At 46.2% G+C, this 22049-nt stretch overlaps 1 protein-coding gene across 1 annotated transcript in view; it reads left to right on the forward strand.

Moving 5' to 3' along the window:
- The window catches only part of KIAA1217 (KIAA1217 ortholog), a 1254604-nt gene that overhangs the window by 516835 nt on the left and 715720 nt on the right, over window positions 1-22049 (forward strand). The window lies entirely within an intron of this gene.

Here is a 22049-nt window from a genome sequence, read left to right on the forward strand (position 1 = left end):
TTTTCGTGCGGGAAGTGCACTACTTGTAGATCCCTCCTCACTGGTCCTACATTTCCCCATCCACATTCGGGTAGGAACATAAAAATCAGGTATCATTTACATTGTAAGCTCGACTTTGTGGTTTATACTCTTACATGTCCCTGTGGACTGTGTTATGTAGGGCTCACTACCCGGTGTTTAAGGGAACGAATGGCAAACCACCGGTTGTCCATTAGAACAGCAATTCAAACAGGTAATACTGATAAGCCTGTAGCTCGACACTACCTACAAAGAGGACATCAGGTGGCGAACCTGAAATGCAGGCTAATTGACTGGGTTCCATCATTACCATACAGGGGGGACCGTACTCTAGCCTTACGTAAAAGGGACAGTTTCTGGATCTCGCACTTCAACACTGTTTCGCCCAAAGGCCTGAACGAGCATTTGGCCATGAATGCCTTTTTATGAATTATACCTTTACGAGTTATGTATCTATAATGGCCTCAATATAGGGTCATGCTTTGGTATTCTGTAGTGTTATGGAGTTTATACTTACCATGAATTTTTAGCTATGAGCGGCACAGCACGGATTATAACTAGATAATATCTATTAGTATATAGTATATGTTATATATCATATTATATTATATATTATACATTTGACATTTATAGAGCATTTGCGTGATTAATAGGACAGTGGGATGTCTAATATGTATAGAATATACTTGAGATGTTTGGGTTAAATGTACCGCGTTGTGCCGCACTAGTTATGTATTTGTTTATATTCTTTATTAATTATGTATTGTTTTTGGGCAAAACCATGTGCACTGCAGGGGAGCAGATATAACATGTGCAGAGAGAGTTAGATTTGGGTGGGGTGTGTTCAATCTGAAATCTAAATTGCAGTGTAAAAATAAAGCAGCCAGTATTTACCCTGCACAGAAATAAAATAACCCACCCAAATCTAACTCTCTCTGCACATGTTATATCTGCCCCCCCCCCCCCCCCCCCCCCCCGCCAGTGCACATGGTTTTGCCCATTAGAGAATAATTTTGCTGCTGAGATCAGGTCTGAATTAGCCCTAAGTGTCCCCATTATGCATGTCTACATTATAAGCACATAAGGATGTACAGGTTGAGTATCCCATATCCAAAATGCTTGGGACCAGAAGTCTTTTGGATATCGGATTTTTCTGTATTTTGGAATAATACCATAATGAGATATCATGGTGATGGGACCCAAGTCTAAGCACAGGATGCATTTATGTTTCATATACACCTTATACACACAGCCTGAAGGTCATTTTAGCCAATATTTTAAAAACCTTGTGCACTAAACAAAGTGTGTGTACATTGAGCCATCAGGAAACAAAGGTTTCACTATCTCACTCTCACTCAAAAAAGTCTGTATTTCGGAATATTCAGTATTACGGAATATTTGGATATGGGATACTCAGCCTGTAGTAATATATTAGCAGTGGTGTGCAAATCGGCTGACTGTCACCATACACTAGCAATCTACAGCCCTAATTGGTCAGTGAAATCCAACATGCTGGACAACCTGATTTACTGATTCTGATCACGCTTTGGTTGGAACGGGTGATTGGGTAACCCCATAATGTACATTGCAGATTTTTTTTTTTACATAGTTATCTGCAAAACGCAGAGTTGCCCCAATTGATTGCTGATGTATGTGCAAATTAGGCTAAAATAGTACTGTCGGCATTGCCACTGTCAGCATACATGTCGACATATGAATCTTGACATATCAAATGTAGATTTGGAGACCCCGAAGTGGAGGTTCCACGCACATATCAGATTACTACAATAGGAAAACATTGTGCAATGACACTGACACCTCTATATGGTGCAAGTAGTAATGTACTAGATTTCCCTGCCAGATAACCTGCTTAGTATTAGCAACAGCTCTGACAGTACCTCACCACCCACGGAATCTCCCCCTGCATATGTCCTTGCTGTAGCTCATCATTCCTTCACTCAAGTTGGAATATTTGCAAATGTATTTTGTTAATTTAATTGATTTGCTGGAAAAAGAGCGAATAGAAAATTAATTTTAGTGTACTAAGGTTATTAACAATGCTACTAACATTGCATATGTGTGAAACTGTATCTGGTAGGGGTAAGTAGGTATAAATATGTGTTGCATACCTCCCAACTGTCACGATTTTCGCGTGACAGACCTGTTTTTTTGGGGCTGTCCCACCCGCGGGCCACAGTGTCCCGCAGGGGGGAAGCGTCAGTTGGAAGGCCTCTCTATTCATGGGTGACAGAGGGACTGGGGGCAGGCTAGCAGCTCACAAAGTGCTGGGCATGCCCCAGAGTGACGGAAAATGGAGACGTGGCTCTCAATCGCAGCATTTCCACAAAGCCACCCCCCCTTTTACATAGATCATGCCCCCTATTTGGTAGCGCGCGTGAGAGGTCCCTCTTTAGGGATTCAAAATGTTTGGAGGTATGCGTGTTGTGACCGTTAGGCTGTTAAAAATAAGTGAAAGGCTGACTGAAGTGTTCCTGTGCTGTGTTGGGACTTGATAAATCGGCACTTTTACTGTATGTCATTATAATTTGACCTGCTGTCAAGTTAATATCAGGAGCATGCATTGTTATATTACAGTGAATTCTCTCCAAGCCTGAGATGTTGGAGAGTACGGGCCCTGCACCCTATATATGTGATACAGGCTAGTTGTGATTACTGGGGGGGGGGGGGGTTCTGTTTAAAGTTAAAACTTTATTTAAACATGTCAAGAGTCAAATTTAGGTGAAACAGTAATGTAGGGGTAGGGCAGATTAGCACAAGCCAAAGTCCTTGTCTAGTATTCTCTACTTCTGATATACTCTTCTGATATACAGATTGTCTCCCACAGAGCCGGCCATAGGCATAGGCAAACTAGGCAATTGCCTAGGGCATTCGATATGCCTAGGGGCATCAGCAGCTTCTGCTGATTAAAATGATATGCGGCATGCCTATATTCTGTGTGTAGCATTTCATATGCAGATACAGCCACAGTCTCACACAGTATATAGGCATGCCACATATTATTTTAATCAGCAGAAGCTGCTTGTGCATCCTATCCACATAGCAATGCAAATAATGTTCATTAAAAAAAAAAGGTGTGCCCGACATTAGCATTGAGGCAAGATTTATGAGGACACATCTGTATCCAAGCAGAGGCAGAGGTCACAGTGTTAGTAGCAGTGTGAGTGCTGTGTGCATGTGAGTGGGTTGGTTGTGCAGTAGTGTTTGGAATATGCGTAAGAAGCATTGTGTGTGTCATGTAAAAATGCATTAATAATGTGCAACATATGTGTAAGGGGCACTATGTGTGTCATTATGTGTATAAGGGCACTAATAATGGCCCTCATTCCGAGTTGTTCGCTCTGTAATTTTCTTCGCATCGCAGCGATTTTCCGCTAATTGCGCATGCGCAATGTTCGCACTGCGACTGCGCCAAGTAAATTTGCTAAGAAGTTTGGTATTTTACTCACGGCATTACGAGGTTTTTTCTTCGTTCTGGTGATCGGAGTGTGATTGACAGGAAGTGGGTGTTTCTGGGCGGAAACTGGCCGTTTTATGGGAGTGTGTGAAAAAACGCTGCCGTTTCTGGGAAAAACGTGGGAGTGGCTGAAGAAACGGGGGAGTGTCTGGGCGAACGCTGGGTGTGTTTGTGACGTCAAACCAGGAACGACAAGCACTGAACTGATCGCACTGGAGGAGTAAGTCTCGAGCTACTCAGAAACTGCACAGAAAAATCTTTTCGCAATATTGTGAATCTTTCGTTTGCAATTCTACTAAGCTAAGATTCACTCCCAGAGGGTGGCGGCTTAGCGTGTGCAAAGCTGCGAAAAGCGGCTAGCGAGCGAACAGCTCGGAATGAGGGCCCATGTGCGGCATATGTGTAACAGGGTACTACTGTATGTGTGTCATTATGTGTATAGGGGCACTAATAATGTGCAGCAAATGTGTAGGGGCCACTATGTGTGTCATTATGTGTATAAGGGCATTAATAATGTGCGGCATATGTGTAAGGGACATTATGTGTAAAATAGCATTAATAAAGGTTGTCATAATGTGTAAGGTGCATTATGTTTATAAGGACATTAATAAGATGTCTCATGTGTAAGGGGCATTACTGTGTGGAATTATGTGTATAAATGCATTACTAATGTGTGGCATTATGTGTATAAGGTGCTCTACTATGTGGTGTTGCGTATAGAAAGGGCACTACTGTGTCATCTAATGTGAATAAAGAGCAATAGGATGTGGTGTAATGTGAATAAGGAGCAATTCAGTGTGAAGTAATGTGAATAAGGGGCTCTACTGTGAGGAGTAACATTTATAAGGTAAAGTGATACTACTGTGGGATGTAATATGAATTATGGACACTATCACATGATCAAATGTAAATAAAGTTGCAGTACTGTGTGGCGTAATTGGAATTGGGGTTATTGTGTGGCCATGCCCCTTGCCAGCAAAAACACCCCCCTTTTTGGGCTGTGCACCAAATGTGCGAACTGTTCCTATTTAAAATATAGGGGGTACAAACTCCAAAAAAAGGACTGCTACGGGTGAGGGGTGATGGTGCTGGGAAAGAGGTGCAAGGTCAGAGGCGGAACCAGCGGTGGTGCTAGGGGGCACCAGCCAAAATCTTGCCTAGGGCATCATATTGGTTAGGGCCAGCTCTGGTCTCCCATATGCAGAATTCCAAAATATGGATTTTTTTTTTTTAGCGTGATTGAGTTAGTGAAACTTTGATTTCTGATGTTGAAATGTACACATACTTTGTTTAATGCACACAATTATTAAATATATTGTATAAAATTACCTTCAGGCTGTGTATAGAAGATGTATATTAAACATACTGTAAGTGAATGTTGTGAATGTAGACAAACTTTATTGCATGCACAAAATGATTAAAAATATTGTCTAAATTGACCTACGGGTCTAAATTGACCTCTGGAGCTATTCAATTGTTCCCCCCCCCCTCCCACCTTCCATGGTCATTAGTACCTGGTTTAGCTGGGCAAAGCGGCTAAACCCGTCTAAAGTCCCAGGTTAGGGAATTCAAATTCCCATCTCAGCGCCAAAACCACAGTGTTTTTGCACATTGCAGCTCGCACCTTAGGAGGCTGCAGGCTAAAATGTGCCCCCCCCCCCCCCCCGGCTGCATGTGTGCCCACACAGAGTAACAATTGAAGTGCTCCGTTGAGAACCATCTAGTGGCAGCCGGGGGGCGGGGGGAATAACAATTGAATTGCCCCCCCCCCGAGTGTCGACTGCCCACTTGTCTCAGCCTTGCTACCTCCCCATTAGATTGCAAGCTTTTAAGAGCAGGGTCATCTCCTCCTGTTCAACTTTATATGGGGCCTCTTGCATGTTCTGTACTATGTTCTATGTCTGTTTGTACAGTACTTGTGTACATGTTATGCATATTTTGGTGTCACTGTATATATGTTTCACACAGGCCCTTGGTCCAGGGGGTCCCACAACACAAATCCTGCACCCAATTTTTCAATATTTAGCACTCCTGAGTCCCCTGCTGGCGGCAAAATCACTGGGAAAATGGCGTGGCTGGTATTTTCCGGGCATTTCACCCATGCACAGTAAACATGCATGCTCACTAAACTCTGGGACAGCGCTAGGGTCTCCTAGTGCCCCTAGTGCCCAGAGTCTCTGCGGGTAAGAGGTGGCGGCCCAGTTGGAAACTGCACAGAAACCCCCTCCTCTCTTTATACACCCCTGGTGTGGTCACTCTATATTTGCTGTGCTTAGGTATGTGTTATTGGAAAGCAACAGACATTATTTAAGGGTGGTCTTCTGTATACCGGCGGTCGGGCTCCCGGCGCTCAGTATACCGACGCCGGGAGCCCGACAGCCGGCATACCGACACTTATTTTCCCTCGTGGGGGTCCACGACCCCCATAGAGGGAGAATAAAATAGTGTGGCGCGCGTAGTGCGCCACCGTGCCCGTAGCGTGGCGAGCGCAGCGAGCCCGCAAGGGGCTCATTTGCGCTCGCCACACTGTCGGTAAGCCGGCGGTCGGGCTCCCGGCGCCGGTATGCTGGTCGCCGGGAGCCCGACCGCCGGCCAGCCGTAGTGAACCCATTATTTAAGGATCTCTTGCCTTCATAACAGTTATTCTATAGTTACAGCACAGAAAGCACTTTACAGTAACACTGGACTATAGAAAACGTAATTGGTCCCAGTATGTCAAATATTAATACAATTTTGAGGAACGTGAAATAACATACTGTTCTATACCTCTTTAGAATTTATTAAATGGATCCATTTCTAAACTTTCAAAGCTAGCAATCAATTCTTTATAGCAACTACCAACTTTATTCAATGAAGTTAATTTTGTGAACATCTGGTGCAGAAGCCAGAACTGCAAATTTACACAGTATAGTCTATTTCTCTTTAAATTACACATGCTAATTCAATAGAAACATTATGTGACAAACACTTTTTTTTTTAAATAATGAATTTTGAATGAACTTCCATGTGCACCTTGTTATACATTTTTAATGCTTTTATTTTATTCATTGCATATGTATTCAACTCATGGAGATGAATTTCCTTGGCCAATTCTCAAGTACAACTTGAATGTATGAATGATTAATTCAGAGGCACGTTTTACAAATATATTTCGCTACTGATTCTTTTGCATTTGACTCTGTTCATTTTTATGTTGGAATAATCAAGTCTTACTGTATAACAGGCTGTTCTAGTGCTCTGATTGGCTACGGGTTCACTTTGTGAACATTCGAATGCCCTCATGGATAGAGGTTAGTCTAGCGGGTGGTCTTCAGTATGCCGACTGACGGGATCCCGGCGCACAGTATACCGGCGCCGGGATCCCGACAGCCGGCATACCGACACTTATTCTCCCTCGTGGGGGTCCACGACCCCCCTGGAGGGAGAATAAAATAGAGTGGCGCACATAGCGCGCCACCATACCCGTAGCGTGGCAAGCGCAGCGAGTCCGCAAGGGGCTCATTTGCGCTCGCCACACTGTCGGTAAGCCGGCGGTCGGGCTCCCTGGCGCCGGTATGCTGGTCGCCGGGAGCCCGACCGCTGGCATACCATAGTGAACCCAGTCTAGCCCTGTGAGTACTGTAATGTTCTGATTGGCTATAGGTTGGTACTACTATTTAAAGGTCCAAGTAGCAATATGTAAGTTACTAACAATAATCAGCAAATAAAATGGGCTCTCACAACACATTACACTCTCCTAAAATATTAACAATACAGTAGCCACATTTTTTTATCCAATGACACAATAACTCCCATTGTATGTTGGACGATAGCACATGCTGCGTCTTACATAATTGTAACATAGGATCTGATTTACAGGTGGAAGCTGTTGTGATTCGGTCGCAAATCACCAATTTTTTTGTTTTTGTTCTACACATGCATCGGTGCCGCAGTGCGCATCTGCAGTGATGGTGTTGCAGCTCTGGCCACACTGTGGTTTATCATTGAGAATGGAGGCGTCGCCTTCGTTTTTGGAGGAGTGCCAAAGACAGCCACTGCATCCTCGGACACAGATTCACTGGACCTGGCAGCTTAGTTGTGGCAGGCATTCTGAGCAACCGTAGGGTTGCAGAGATGTCCGATGGTCCACACAATGTTGTTGAAGTTCCTTCGATGCTGTCTTAAGACGCATGCAGCGGATCTGAGAAGACGACGGTGGGGGGCTCATTACAACAAACAAATCAGATGAGATACAGGTTGAGTATCCCTTATCCAAAATGCTTGGGATCAGAAGTATTTTGGATATTGGATTTTTCCGTATTTTGGAATAATTGCATACCATAATGAGATATCATGGCGATGGAACCTAAGGGGCCCTACTCATTTGACGATGCGCCGCCGAGGTGCTCGACGGCCGAAACGGCCGACGAGCGACCCGGCGGCGGGGGGGGGGCAGTGACGGGGGGAGTGAAGTTTCTTCACTCCCCCCGTCACGCGGCTGCATTGAAGTGCAGGCAAATATGGACGAGATCGTCCATATTGGCCTGCATGCACAGCCGACGGGAGACCAGCGATGAACGAGCGCGGGGCCGCGCATCGTTCATCGCTGGAGTCTCCACACTGAAAGATATGAACGAGTTCTCGTTCATTTATGAACGAGATCGTTCATATCTTTCAAAAATTCGGCCAGTGTGTAGGGCCTATAAGTCTAAGCACAGAATACATTTATGTTTCATATACACATTATACACACAGCCTGAAGGTCATTTTTGCCAATATTTTTAATAACTTTGTGCATTAAACAAAGTGTATCTACATTCACACAAATCATTTATGTTTCATATACACCTTATACACACAGCCTGAAGGTCATTTAATACAATATTTTTAATAACTTTGTGTATTAAACAAAGTTTGTGTACATTGAGCCATCAGAAAACAAAGGTTTCACTATCTCAGTCTCACTCAAAAGTCAGAATTTCGGAATATTCCGTATTTCGGAATATTTGGATATAGGATACTCAACCTGTACTACCCCTCTCACCACAATATATAATTATGTAATAACTTTAAAAAAAAACAAAAAAAAAAACTTGCAACTCCTATCTGCTAGTTCAAAAATCCATTTCCCATTAATACAGCACCTCAACATACATGTCCTACATCTTTCTACTTTTGAGAGAATATGTCATGTCTTTATTGACTATATTTAACTTTTTAAATCTTCTAAATACATAACTATTAAGTGGGAAGGGTTACCCAGGGGTACTGCGCTGTATCCTGTCTTATACATTCTAATAAAGCTTTTTCCCTACTTTCCACCAATCTGGAGCTATGAGCTAGAAGCTGCATTGACTCCCAGTGAGACCGGCGTTAACACAAATTACTAAGTGAATAGCGAAACCTCATGAACGCGGGTTTTTAAACTGTATTAAGCAATTTACAGCCAACTGGCGGCCAACTGAATCCAGCCATTATTGTCCCATAGGCAGTGCATTGCATTGCTGATACTGTATAATTTACACTATTAATGCTGCTTGTATGTTAATTTATTAGTAGTAAGTACGAAAAATGTGTTTTATAAATGGTAAAAATGTCAGTTATACTAATACAGATAAGAGAGAACTAATTTATGTATTTATCACTTATACAGACAGTCAGTTGTCCGTATTAAATGTTAATGTCATTTTCAATTGAAATAATCTTTTATTAAGCATCATGAAGAAAACATTTTGTGACTGACCCCCCCCCAGAGGGTCCCTTGTTGTGGTATCCAGTCTGATCATAATCTTCCAGGGCTCACCGCCTGCAATTTGATTATAAAGTGCTTCAAATGTTATCATCCCAGCTTGTCCAATCTGCAGCGTCAGTCAATTGATAATAGGATTTGCGATGTAAAGTTATTATCTTTTTTGCTGCCTTCTGGTGTTAAAATAGACACGTATTAAAGTTATTTATTTTTCTTGTGAGATGTTAGCGACGTACTAATTTTATTTTATTTATTTTTTTATTTTAAGGTCCACAAAGAGCACACAGCACCGTACAGGTTAAGTGTACAGGCAAACGCAAGGTCTGTTTCAATACAAGGTGTAGCTTTTTGGGTCACATGGGGTGCCCTCCAAGCTTAAGGGGTGTGGCCAGCCACCAGAGGAGAAGTGGCCGGCCACCACAGAGGTACTTGGCCAACCATTAGAAAGGACATGCACATAAAAGGACCCCTTTATAAAGGAGGGTGCAGGGGCTTTTTAGGACCAACCACTTTTAGCAGGAGGGTTAATCTTGGTACAGTTTCCATAGAAACAAACAAAGCAACCATGTTCATTCATGATCCTGCTCCACAAAGTTTCTGACCCTAGAGGAGGAGATGGGGCTTTCAGGCCATGAAGCCCTCCGGGAATTCCTCCTGTGTGCCGGTGGGCCGGTCCAACCCTTCATGGAGCCCCTGCTGCATTTCAGTGGATGATGGATAAAAGTATTAGACCTCACAGACAAAATCATACCTCCCTGCTATCCTGAATACAGCAGGACAGTCCCGCTAAGCCTAATTGGAAACCGTCCCTCCCGCGGGCCGCAGTGTGGGCAGGGGTGGGGGAGAGCTGGGAGAGACAGTGATCACCGCTGCTCTGCTCTTCAAAGCAGCCGATGATCACTTAATAGGTGGCATGCACACAGCATCTATCAGTGCAAGGAGTGGAGCCGGGGGCTGTCCAGCTGCTCAGGGAGGGCTGGAGTCGCAGAATGAGGCCCCGCCCCCTCCACCCAAAGCCTCAACCCCTTTCCGGGTGCGAATGCCGCTTGTCACAGCTTCCAACAATTAAAAGTTGGGAGGTATGCAATATGCCTCTGCTAATTTTAATCACGGTGTCATCTGTAGTCCTTACTGGCAGAGTCATCTGTCCAGGGTAAAAGCAGTATTGCATGAGGCAGTATTGACGGGCAAACCAAGAAGGTGCTGCATACTGATGGAAGAAGTGAGGTATCCTGGATATACCGTGGGCAGAGGCAAGATAAAGCCCAGTGGTGCAAGTGGAAATATTTTCTTAGTGGTATTGAGTGCTGGGGGGGGGGCATGGTCATGTGTTTTTAGGGGGCGTGGCCACACAACATTAGGTGGAGTGGCTACATGACACTAGCAGCGTGGCCACCCGACACAGCCCCTTTTCTTTGTACTCTGGAGGCAAGGCTAGAAATATATAGTAATGCCTACTGTATAATAGAAATATATAGTAACCAGGTGATTCATCGCGCCCTATGGGCGCTCTTCACACCGTCGTAAGGGGCTACGCCCCCATAACCCTTGCACACCCTTGTGGCGTGCAATATTTTTATTATATGGAGTATTACATCCAATCATAATTGTGTGAGTGGTTAAATATTGCATGGACAAAGGGCGAGCAATGGTTAAGGGGTCGAAGCCCCTTGCAACGGCATGAACAGCGCACGCAGGGCCTGGTGAATCACCTAGTAGGTGCTGTGGTTGGGGGAGTGGCGGGTGCGGGGAAGATGCGGATGGGACCCTGGGGTGCAGCGGGAGGGGCGGTCACGGTGGTTATGCAGGTGGGGGAGGGGCTGGTGCGGTGGTGCCACAGGTGGGGAAGGGTGCGTGGGTGCCACGGGTGGTGGTCCGGAGCCACTACGGGTGGGGGAGGAGCAGTTGCGGGGGTGCCCCAAGTGGGGGAGGGGCGGATACGGTGGTGCGGCGGGAGGGGCGGGTGCGGGGTTGCTGCAGGTGGGGGAGGGGGCCTGGACCTACCGCGAGTGCTGGAGGGGGTGTGTGGGGGTGCCACGGATGGGGCCGGAGGTACTGTGAGTGGGGGAGGTGTGAGTAATGCTTATCCTGCTTCTCCTCCTATCAGCAGCTAAGCTGCTGTCCTCCCTTTGGCAGTGGCTCTCCCGGAGACTCGCACAGCAGCCAGTCACTATTGTTAGGGCCGGTGTCCCAACGCGCCGCATTACAGGGAAGAAGATGCACTCAATAAACGACAGCTCCCAGCAGCCCTAAGGGCCGGAATGCTTTGGCGCTAAGGGCTGCTGGGAGCTGTAGTTTATTTACTGTGTCTACTTCCCTGTAATGCGGCGCGTTGGGACACTGGTGCTAACAATAGAGACTGGCTGGCAGAACTGAGTGACTGGCTGAATGTAAAAGGTGAGAGTGCTGTGCAGTGTCAGTGACACTGCACACAGGTCCGGCGCTAGCCGCTCAGCAAAGGGATGCAGTGCAGGGAGGCACCAGAAAGGAGAGAAGTTCTCCCTGCTCTGCATCCCTGTGGTGAGCTGCTGCTGCTATCCCTGCTGCTGCTGCCGGCTGCTGTCACACATGCAGCGGCGCCGGAAGCACAAAACCTTTTCTCCCCCTCGGCACCGGCAGCACAAAGCCTCCTCTCCCCCTCGGCGCCGTCAGCACAAAACCTCCTCTCCCCCCTTCCCTCCCCTGTGTGACATTCAGTGGCTGGGAGGGAGGGAGGCAAAGTGGGTGGAGCTAGATGGGAGTAAGAGGTGGAGCTACACGGGACCATGATGCAGGCGGAGGATGAGCTGCTACAGCTTCGGCCAGCCAGACTTCATTAGATAAGTGTCTGGAAAGAGAGTGAGTGTGTGTGTGTATACAGTGTCTGTGTATACTGTATATATGTGTGACTGTGTATGTGTGTAATTTTATTTATTTATTTATTAACAGTTTCTTATATAGTGCAGCAAATTCCGTTGCGCTTTACAATTTGAAATAACAATAACAAAATGGGTGATAACAAACAGTCATAGAGGTAGGAAGACCCTGCTCGCAAGCTTACAATCTATAGGGAAATGTGTACATAAGGAAAGGTGCTATCTATTGCATAGAATGAAAAGACATGTGAGGATATGTGTGGACTGTACAGAGTGGATGTAATTTGATAGGAAGGTTTATGAAAGTTATGTGGGCGGTTCTGGAATTTGATACGCTTGCCTAAAGAGGTGAGTTTTCAGAGAACGCTTGAAGGTTTGGAGACTAGAGGAGAGTCTTATTGTGCGTGGTAGGGCATTCCACAGAGTGGGTGCAGCCCGATGAAAGTCCTGCAATCGTGAGTGGGAGCGAGTAATGAGTGTGGATGAGAGACGCAGGTCTTGTGAAGAGCGAAGAGGTCGGGTTGGGAGATATTTTGAGATAAGCGAAGTGATGTACGTTGGTGTAGTTTGGTTAATGGCCTTGTGTGTGAGTAAAAGTATTTTATATTGAATGAAGTAGAGTACAGGTAACCAATGGAGGGACTGACAGAGTGGATCTGCAGACGATGAACGTCTAGCAAGGAAGATAAGCCTCGCCGCTGCATTCAGAATGGATTGTAGTGGTGAGAGTCTCGTTTTGGGAAGACCAGTTAGGAGACTATTGCAATAATCAATGCGGGAGATAATGAGAGCGTGGATTAGAGTTTTAGCAGTGTCTTGTGTAAGGTATGGTCGTATTTTGGATATGTTTTTTAGATGCATGTAACATGATCTTGAGACAGATTGAATGTGGGTAACAAAGGACAGATCAGAGTCAAGGATGACACCTAGGCAGCGAGCTTGTGGGGTAGGGTAGATAGTCGAGTTTTCAACAGTGATAGAGATATCAGGTTGGTACCTACTATTGGCCGGTGGAAATATAATTAACTCTGTCTTTGAAATATTCAGTTTGAGGTGGCGAGATGTCATCCAGGAGGAAATGGCAGAAAGGCATTCAGTGACACGGTCCAGTACAGATAGGGACAAGTCAGGGGAGGATAGGTAGATTTGAGTATCATCTGCGCACAGATGATACTGAAAACCAAAAGAGCTGATTAGTTTACCAAGAGATGAGGTATAGATGGAGAAAAGCAGAGGACCCAAGACTGAGCCTTGCGGTACTCCAACTGAAAGAGGTAGCGAAGAGGAGGTAGATTCAGAGAAGCGAACACTGAAGGAGCGATTAGATAATGTAATGTATGTAGAGTATGTATGTGTGTGTGTGTTTGTATATATATGTGTCTGTTGTGTGTGTATGTGTGACTGCTGCATAATGTGTGTAAGCGTCACTGGTACAGGGGGCGTTACGTGTGTAAGCGACACTGGTACAGGGGGCGTTACGTGTGTAAGCGGCAGTGGTACAGAGGGTGTTATGTGTGTAAGCGGTACTGGTAGAGGGGGCATTACGTGTGTAAGCGACACTGGTACAGGGGGGCGTTACGTGTGTAAGCGTCACTGGTACAGGGGGGCGTTACGTGTCTAAGCGGCACTGGTACAGAGGGCGTTACGTGTGTAAGCGTCACTGCTACAGGGGGCGTTACGTGTGTAAGCGTCACTGGTACAGGGGGGGCGTGACATGTGTAAGCGTCTCTGGTTCAGGGGGCATTACATGTGTAAGCGTCTCTGGTACAGGGGGCATTACATGTGTAAGTGTCTCTACTACAGGGGTCATTATGTGCGCTGTGCGTTTGTAAAGTATGCGAGGGTGCAAATTTATAGTTTGCAGGGGGCCGGCGAACACTCTAGCAACGGCCCTGACTGCACACCCACTGCACTGCACAGCACTGTCACCTTTTACATTGATTCAGCGTCCAGACATTACCCTCCGCGATATCACCCTCTCTATCCGCTACATTAACCATCTCGGGGCTTCCAGGCCGGCTGGGATATATATAACACTATCAACATAAGCGCTCCTCAGCATGTCAATACACAGATAATTGTCAGGAAAGCTGATGCAGTAATATTCGAACATTATATATATATGTAAGTCACTAGATGGTGCTGTGGATCCAGCAAAACGGAGCCTCAGCTCCTATACACAATCCGGAGAAGTTCAAACGCGCGTTTGCACGGTAATGTCACTGCAGTGATATCGGTTCTTGCACCAAAGGGGAGGCAGGTTAGTGGCTCTTACTCCGTTAAGGTCAGTGTGTCCCGGTAGTCGGGTAGCTGCGGTGCAAGTGGTAATTCAGGCTTAGAGTTATAGTGACCGAGGCACAGTGATGGCTCAGAATCCTGCCTTTACACGGTCCTTGTGGCTGCAAAGGACATACTCATTAAGGGGTGCAACTCCGGTCATCTCAGTGGCATATATATATGTATCTGAGGGTCTCTAGGTGGGTATTCTCTGACCAGCAGTGGACAAAAGGGGGGTGGAATACTGTAAGTGCTGGGTCTACTGTGACGATGTCTCCTCCCTCCAGCTCCTCTCCTCCCGTACAGCTGTCCCGTGCTGCGGCTCTTGCCTCCTCTCTATGCGGTGCCTCCCTCCTTGCAGGCAGCGGCACGGGCAGTGTGCGTCACGGCGCCAGCGGCCCTGGCGGTGGTGTTCGCGACGCTTTCCAGCTCCCATCCGCGGCTCTGTTTACACGATGGCCGGCGGCTCTCTCTCTCTCTCTCTTCGCGGGGCTCCGTAGCGCGTGCCGCTGCTCTGTCTCCTCAGCCGCTGCTCCGTCTTTTTCAGCCGCTGCTCCGTCTTTTTCAGCCGCTGCTCCGTCTCTCCCGCCCGAGCTCTCCTCTTGGCGCCAGTCCCGCCTCCTCTTCTCCCGCTCTCTGGGCCGCCAATCCCCTTAAGCCTGCAGATTCTTCCATCCCGGGTCCTAGTGTCCTGCAGGTAATTGTCTGGACCACTTTTGTTGCCTAGCAACCGGACAGCCTATTAAACCTTGCGGGGCAGCAGCTGCAGTTGTGGTTAGGAGGGGTCAGAGGGGCAGATACTGGGCATCACACAGAGACTTGCTGCAGATGCAGTGGCATGCCCTCCAGCTGCACCTTTTTGGCAGGTACAGTCCCTTTTTTTTATGGTCTGTACCGTTTTTTTACTCTCCAAGCTTACATTGAAAGTATAGGAAAGGGGCGTGGCCACGGCGCTGTACCCGTTGCCACGCCCCCTTTTCGAATTAGTATCAATGTTTATGTGTAAATTGTTGGAGGGTATGTTGCTGCAGATGCAGTGGGACTATTTTGGGGTGTGGGGCTGGAGCTGCAGCTCCATCAGTCCCATTGCTAATCCTGCTCTGTCAAAACACAGCAGGCAAAGGGCAGAGACTTCCATTGGATGTAACCTGTGTGGGAGGGAGTTTCTCGTCCAATCAGCTGTGGACTGGGTGTGATAGACCTGCCACTAACCCAATGAGAGCTCCTAGCCACGCCCAGCGTTAGAGACCCAGGCACAGAATCACAGGGCTATTATATAGGAGATAACCACAGCATAATAGAATTATATCGTAATGCACCCAGTGAAATAAATATATTTATGGTAATGCCCCCAATGTAATAACAATGTATAGTAATGCCCCCATTATAACATAATAGGGACATTACTATACATTGTTGGCATTACTATACATATATAGAAATATATAGTAGTGTCAACATTACAAAAGAAATATATAGTATTGCCCCCATAATAATAGAAATATATAGTAGTGTCAACATTACAAAAGAAATATATAGTATTGCCCCCATAATAATAGAAATATATAGTAGTGTCAACATTACAAAAGAAATATATAGTATTGCCCCCATAATAATAGAAATATATAGTAGAAATTACATTACACATTATAGTATATTAGAAATGAATTACCCCACTTAGTGAAGTCAGAGACATGCCCAGCAGCCCAGCCTGTGAAGAACAAAAGCCACTCAGTGTCGACATGTCACTCGAGCCAAGTGACGGGAAACAGCAGCACTGTTGCACCCAGCAAGGGACACTGCGGGAAAGTGCACCCAGGCAGGGGGATATGCAAGATATGTAGGGGTCCTGTACTGTGTATATATGTGTGTGTATACAGAATATATATATATATATATATATATATATAGAGAGAGAGAGAGAGATAGAGAGAGAGAGAGAGAGATATACATATACTTTCCAATTTTTCAGCGCAGAGAATCAGGACCCCCGCATGGCCTGGATGGGGGGGTGTGGCCTCTGGTGGCCCACCCGGCCCACCGTCAAGACACGGACCTGTTTTTAAGCATTTTGGTGGCGTGCTCAGCGCTCCCGGAGCAGCTGTCCAGCCCCCAGCTCACCCCCATATACTGTATGGAGGCAGTGCAGCATCTATTCAGAGATCATTCGCTATTTGCAGAGCAGAGCAGCGGGTGATCAAAGGATCCGCCAACTAGCCCCCCTCCCCCGCCATCCGCAGGACACTGCGATCCTTGGGTGGGACAGCGGTACAGTGTTATTAAACATATTGTATAATAAGACCTTCAGGCTGTGTGTATAAGGTGTATATGAAACATAAATGCATTCTGTGCTTAGACTTAGGTCCCATCGCCATGATATCTCATTATGGTATGCAATTATTCCAAAATACGGAAAAATCCGTTATCCAAAATACCTCTGGTCCCAAGCATTTTGGATAAGGGATACTCAACCTGTAATATATACAGTATATACTGTACACACACACATACACACACATGCACACACAGCTTTTCCGGATGAAGTTAGAATGATGTGATTTTATGTCTGTAAAACCAGTCCTCTAACAACTGAATCCTGCCTAGATTTATGTTCTTGCGGATAAGTTGGTTTTGGATTAGTCCGTACTCATTGTTCACTAGCGCTGTCCTTATTTGTGTTCTATTCTGCAAAGCTGCTACCTGTTATCAGTGCAGAAAAACTGATAAATGTAATTGTTCTCTTTCTACAGTGAGGCCGCAGGAAAAGGAATGAAAGCGTCTGCAGATCATCTCGTATCGTACACTGGTTTTTTTTTTAAACTGAGTGCTGGTGCAGAGCGGCACAAAATTCCTTTTCACAGATAAATCTTTAGCAACTGTGCATGTATGCAACACAGTCGCCTCTCCGCTTGCAGCTGAATGGGCATAACTGTGTGGCACCGGGGCATTTTTGAATTGTGTGTGTGCAGAGAACCCTCTGATTTCAGAGGCATCACTTGCTCCAAGGATAGAGCTGATGCAAGTATGATAAATACAGCTATTTAGCAAGCGTGTATGGCTTGGGGTGGTGGTTACAAAGAAGTAAACAACTCAGTGTATGGGCAAATATCCCCATTTAGTTGAATGCACACAGTACTAGTATGCAAGCATGATAGGTAGCAATGGTGTAACTACAATAGATGCAGGGGATGCGGCTGCTACGGGGTCCGAGATGCTCTTGGGGCCCGCTGCTTCCCTACACCCAGTCACGCTGCAATACAGTGCAGGTTGCAGGCCAGCACTGCAGCAGCCGCGGGCACGCATTTGGCTGCTGCCTGGTGCGTGGCATGAGGGGGTTCCGCCCGCGGCTGCTTGTACCCGCATTGCAGATGGCTTCTGTATGTGAATGCAGCCAGGTACGAGGTGTGAGGGCCGTGGCTGCCGATGTTCTGTGGACAGGAGGTATATGTGATGCGATACGGGTGGAGGGGGGCATTAGGGAATGTTGGAACCCACTGCAGTATGCTAGAGGGAAAGGGGCATTGATGTACCGTGTACTGAAGGTGGTAGTGGTGGTGTTGGAGGGGGTGGGGGTTGTATGGTTGCTGTGCCTTCCTTCTAGCCTTCCTCATAAGTGTATAGAAATAATAGTGTGTGTGTATATATATATATATATATATATATATATATTTACATATATATTTACACACACACGCACACATATATATATATATATCATACTTGCCTACCTGACCCTCTCCATGAGGGAGAAAATGCTCTGTTCCTGGACTTTCCTGGTAATGTATGATTGCCATCACCTGTGGTGAGCTAGTTAATTGATAAGAAAGGTGTTTCACCACAGGAGATGGCAATCATACATTACCAGGAAGTCCAGGAACAGAGCATTTTCTCCCTCATGGAGAGGGTCAGGTAGGCAAGTATGATGTATATATGTATACACAGATATATAAGTGTTGGTATAACAGACACCTTGGTGTCCACCCTGCCCAGTGTTGCCCTCTGCTCCCCTCTCTAGATACCCTCCTCTCCCCCATTTCCCCTGGGCCCTTTCATTTATTTGATATGGGGCACATAAAGGTCTAGTTACACCCCTGATAGATAGATAGATAGATAGATAGATAGATAGATAGATAGATCATATACTGTACATATATAACATACTGTACACTGCGTGGGCTGAAACAAATCAGTTTCTGTAGGACCAGTCACTCCCCTTTCAGTTCATTTAAAAACTGATTATGCACATCTGTCATTGGGTTTGTAGTCTTGCCAGAGCTCTCAGCAATAAGGGAGTAGCTACTGTGAGGTTCAGCTGCTGAAGACGGAAGCCTAGTTCTGAATGAGTTGAACACAGGCCAGATTTTATGCTGCGGTTCCTACTCCAGCGAGACCTGTATTGCACTTGAGGTTTCATTTAGAGAAAGCAGTGCCAATAAAAAGATAGAGTTAGTAAAGTTTGTGTGATAAAAAAAAAAGCTTTGCACAATAAATTGAACATTCACCAGGGAAGGTGTCTATTTTTGTTTTTGTGGTCCCCAGGAATATTGCTTGGAGAGAAGACTCTGCATGCTACTTGGGAGGGGGGGGCTGGGCTGTCAGTCACTAGATGCTAGATCACTTCATTTAGCCCCGCCCCCTCCATATGGCGCCACAATTTAATGTATAATCTCATCCTGCCCGCTTTAGTTCACCGCGGGTGCTGGGGACTGGCCGAAAAATCGGGAGTCTCCTGCAAGTTGTGGGAGAGTAGGCAAGTAGGCATACAAGCTCTAATCCAGTGGTGTAAAAGATGCAACCCTCAATGCCATGTTTTTACCCAGAATACCAGGGTAGAAGAAATACAACTATACTGTATTCCTGCTGGGGTGTCCCTGGCCCGTATATCTGTTACGCATTGTACAAGCTCTGAATGTCCCCTCCCCCACAGGTGCAGTAGAACACCATTCATCAGTGAGGTAAGTCTGGCAGTGAGGGCCTAATTCAGATTAGGGAATAGAGTAAGAAAGAGCAAGTAACTGTGCACCTTGGTAATACTATGCAGCAGTGCAGGTGAGGCAGATGTAACATGTGCAGAGAGAGTTAGATTTGGAAGAAGTGAGACCAAACTGAAATCTAAATTGCAGTATAAAAATAAAGCTGTCTAACATTTGTGGGCTACATACAAAAGCTGACAGTATTTACCCTGAATGCAAAAACAATGGTTTGTTCCAGGGCCTAATGTAGACCTGGTTGCTCGCTAGCGTTTTTTGCACCGCTGCGATCGGGTCAGAACTGCGCATGCTTATGCACAGGCGCGTTGCGCGGATACAAAGCGGTTCGTTGCTCTGCAATGGGTTTGTGCAAAGAATCCAGTTGCACGGGCGATCGCAAGGTGATTGACTGTAAGAAAGTGTTTGTGGGTGGCAACTGACTGTTTTCTGTGAGTGTTTGGAAAAACAGGAGTTCCCACGCATTTGCAGGGCGGGTGTCTGACGTAAATTCCGGTCCCGGTCAGGCTGAAGTGATCGCAGCGACTGACTAAGTCCTGAGCTACTCAGAAACTGCACAAAATCTTTTTGTACCGCTCGGCTGCACATGCGATCGCACACTTGCACACCTAAAATGCACTCCCCGGTGGGCGGCGACTATGCAAACGCAGGACTGCAAAAAAACAGCTAGCGAGCGATCAGGTCTGAATTACCCCCTAGATGCGCAGTTACTTGCTCTATTTTACTCTAATCCCAAATGTGAATTAGGAATAAGAATGAATGAGCTATGGGCCTAATTCTGAGTTGATCGCAGCAGCAAATTTGTTAGCAGTTGGGTAAAACCATGTGCACTGCAGGGGGGGGGGGGGACAGATATAACATGTGCAGAGAGAGTTAGATTTGGGTGGGGTGTGTTCAAACTGAAATCTAAATTGCAGTGTAAAAATAAAGCAGCCAGTATTTACCCTGCACAGAAACAAAATAACCCACACAAATCTAAAGGTGCATACACACGGTGAGATTTTGACTATGAGAGATTTTGACTGAGCGATTTCCCTTGAACTGGCAGTAGGAGATTATGACTAACTTTTCCAGCGATTTTGGCTATGGGCGATTTTGGCTAACTCATTCAAGCAAGGGGATGCTTTTTCTTTCCCAGCGACATAGCCAAAATTGACTTGCCTGTACAGTCTATTTTTAGCAGCGATAGCGTCCTGGCGGGGACGCGCATCGCTATCGCTGGCTGTGTACACATGGAGAGATATGCACTAACTTTCTGAGCGATTTTGACTATATAGTCAAAATCTCTCAGTTATATCTCTCCGTGTGTATGCACCTTAACTCTCTCTGCAAATGTTATATCTGCCCCCCCCCCCCTGCAGTGAACATGGTTTTGCCCTATTGCTATCAAACTTGCTGCTGCAATCAACTCAGAATTACCCCCTATATTTGGATTCACTGCTGGACTAGCCAACAGCGGTGGATGGTAGGAAGAGGTTTGAGCCTACAAGTATGGTAGCTCTTTACCAGAAATATATATAGAAATATAATCCTTTTACATTAACACAAACCTGTGTATTACCATCAGACAAGAGCTGCAGGGCGAAGTGTCTTTATAGCATACATTCTTATATTGCAAGGACAATACAGTATGTACTATGTTCTTTTTCTCTATTTTATCAGTGTAATATGTAAAACTATAAAGGCCATACTGACCTACTCATCAACAGGAGCCGGGTATCCCCCAATAGTTAAGTATACAACTCGCTGTGAGTTACGGCTGTGGATACTTAACTACTGGACCAATTCAGTATTGCTCCGGTGCAGGGACAGCTGTATCCATGATCCCTAACACTGCTACAGACGTAGCAGTGATACTTATTGGTGCCTGTGGGGCTGTCTGTGCATGCATGACCTGAGTTCACACATGGACCTGGCTGCAGTGCACTCAGTGTGGGGCGACTGAGGAATCCGCTCAGATCCCACTTTGCATAGGAAGGAGTGAGCTCCGAGAATCAGTGCCCGTTGCTTTCCGCATGCAAACTGGAGTTTGCTGAATATCAGCCGATCCCATAGGGCAGGGATGGGGAACCTTTGACCCTCCAGCTGTTGCTGAACTACACATACCAGCATGCCTTGCAACAGTTTTGCAATTTGGCCATGCTAAAACTGTTGCAGGGCATGCTGGGATGTGTATTTCAACAACAGCTGGAGGGCCAAAGGTTCCCCATCCCTGCCATAGGGCATACTTGCCTACCCTCCTGGAATGGCTGGAAGGCTCCCGAAAATCTTGTGGCCCTCCCGGCCCCCCGGAAAGGTGGGCAAGTTTCCGCCCCCCCCCCCCCATAATGTGCCTGTTTTCTTGGCGCTGTCTAGCAGGGGGCAGGACTACGATTACGCACACGTGATGTCATGCCCCCGGACTGCCCACTTTTCCCATTAGCCACGCCCCTGGACAGCCCACATTGCCCCCCAGCCACGCTACGCTCCCATTAGCCTACCACTCTGCCACCTCCCGAAGCACTTTTATTGGCCCGAGTCAATTACTCACATGTGAGATGGACTTTCACAAAAATAGGGCATCATGCTGTGTGCAACTTCTAACTTCAATATGATTCAATACAGCTATTTTGGTAATCAAAGAAAGGCTATTTAATATAATCCACACTCCCCATACATGTCAAAATAACTTTTTTATATGCTTAGTTCAGCTTATTTTCTGCTCTCTT

The sequence above is a fragment of the Pseudophryne corroboree genome, chromosome 5 (assembly GCF_028390025.1).
Source record: "Pseudophryne corroboree isolate aPseCor3 chromosome 5, aPseCor3.hap2, whole genome shotgun sequence".
Lineage (NCBI taxonomy): Eukaryota > Metazoa > Chordata > Amphibia > Anura > Myobatrachidae > Pseudophryne > Pseudophryne corroboree.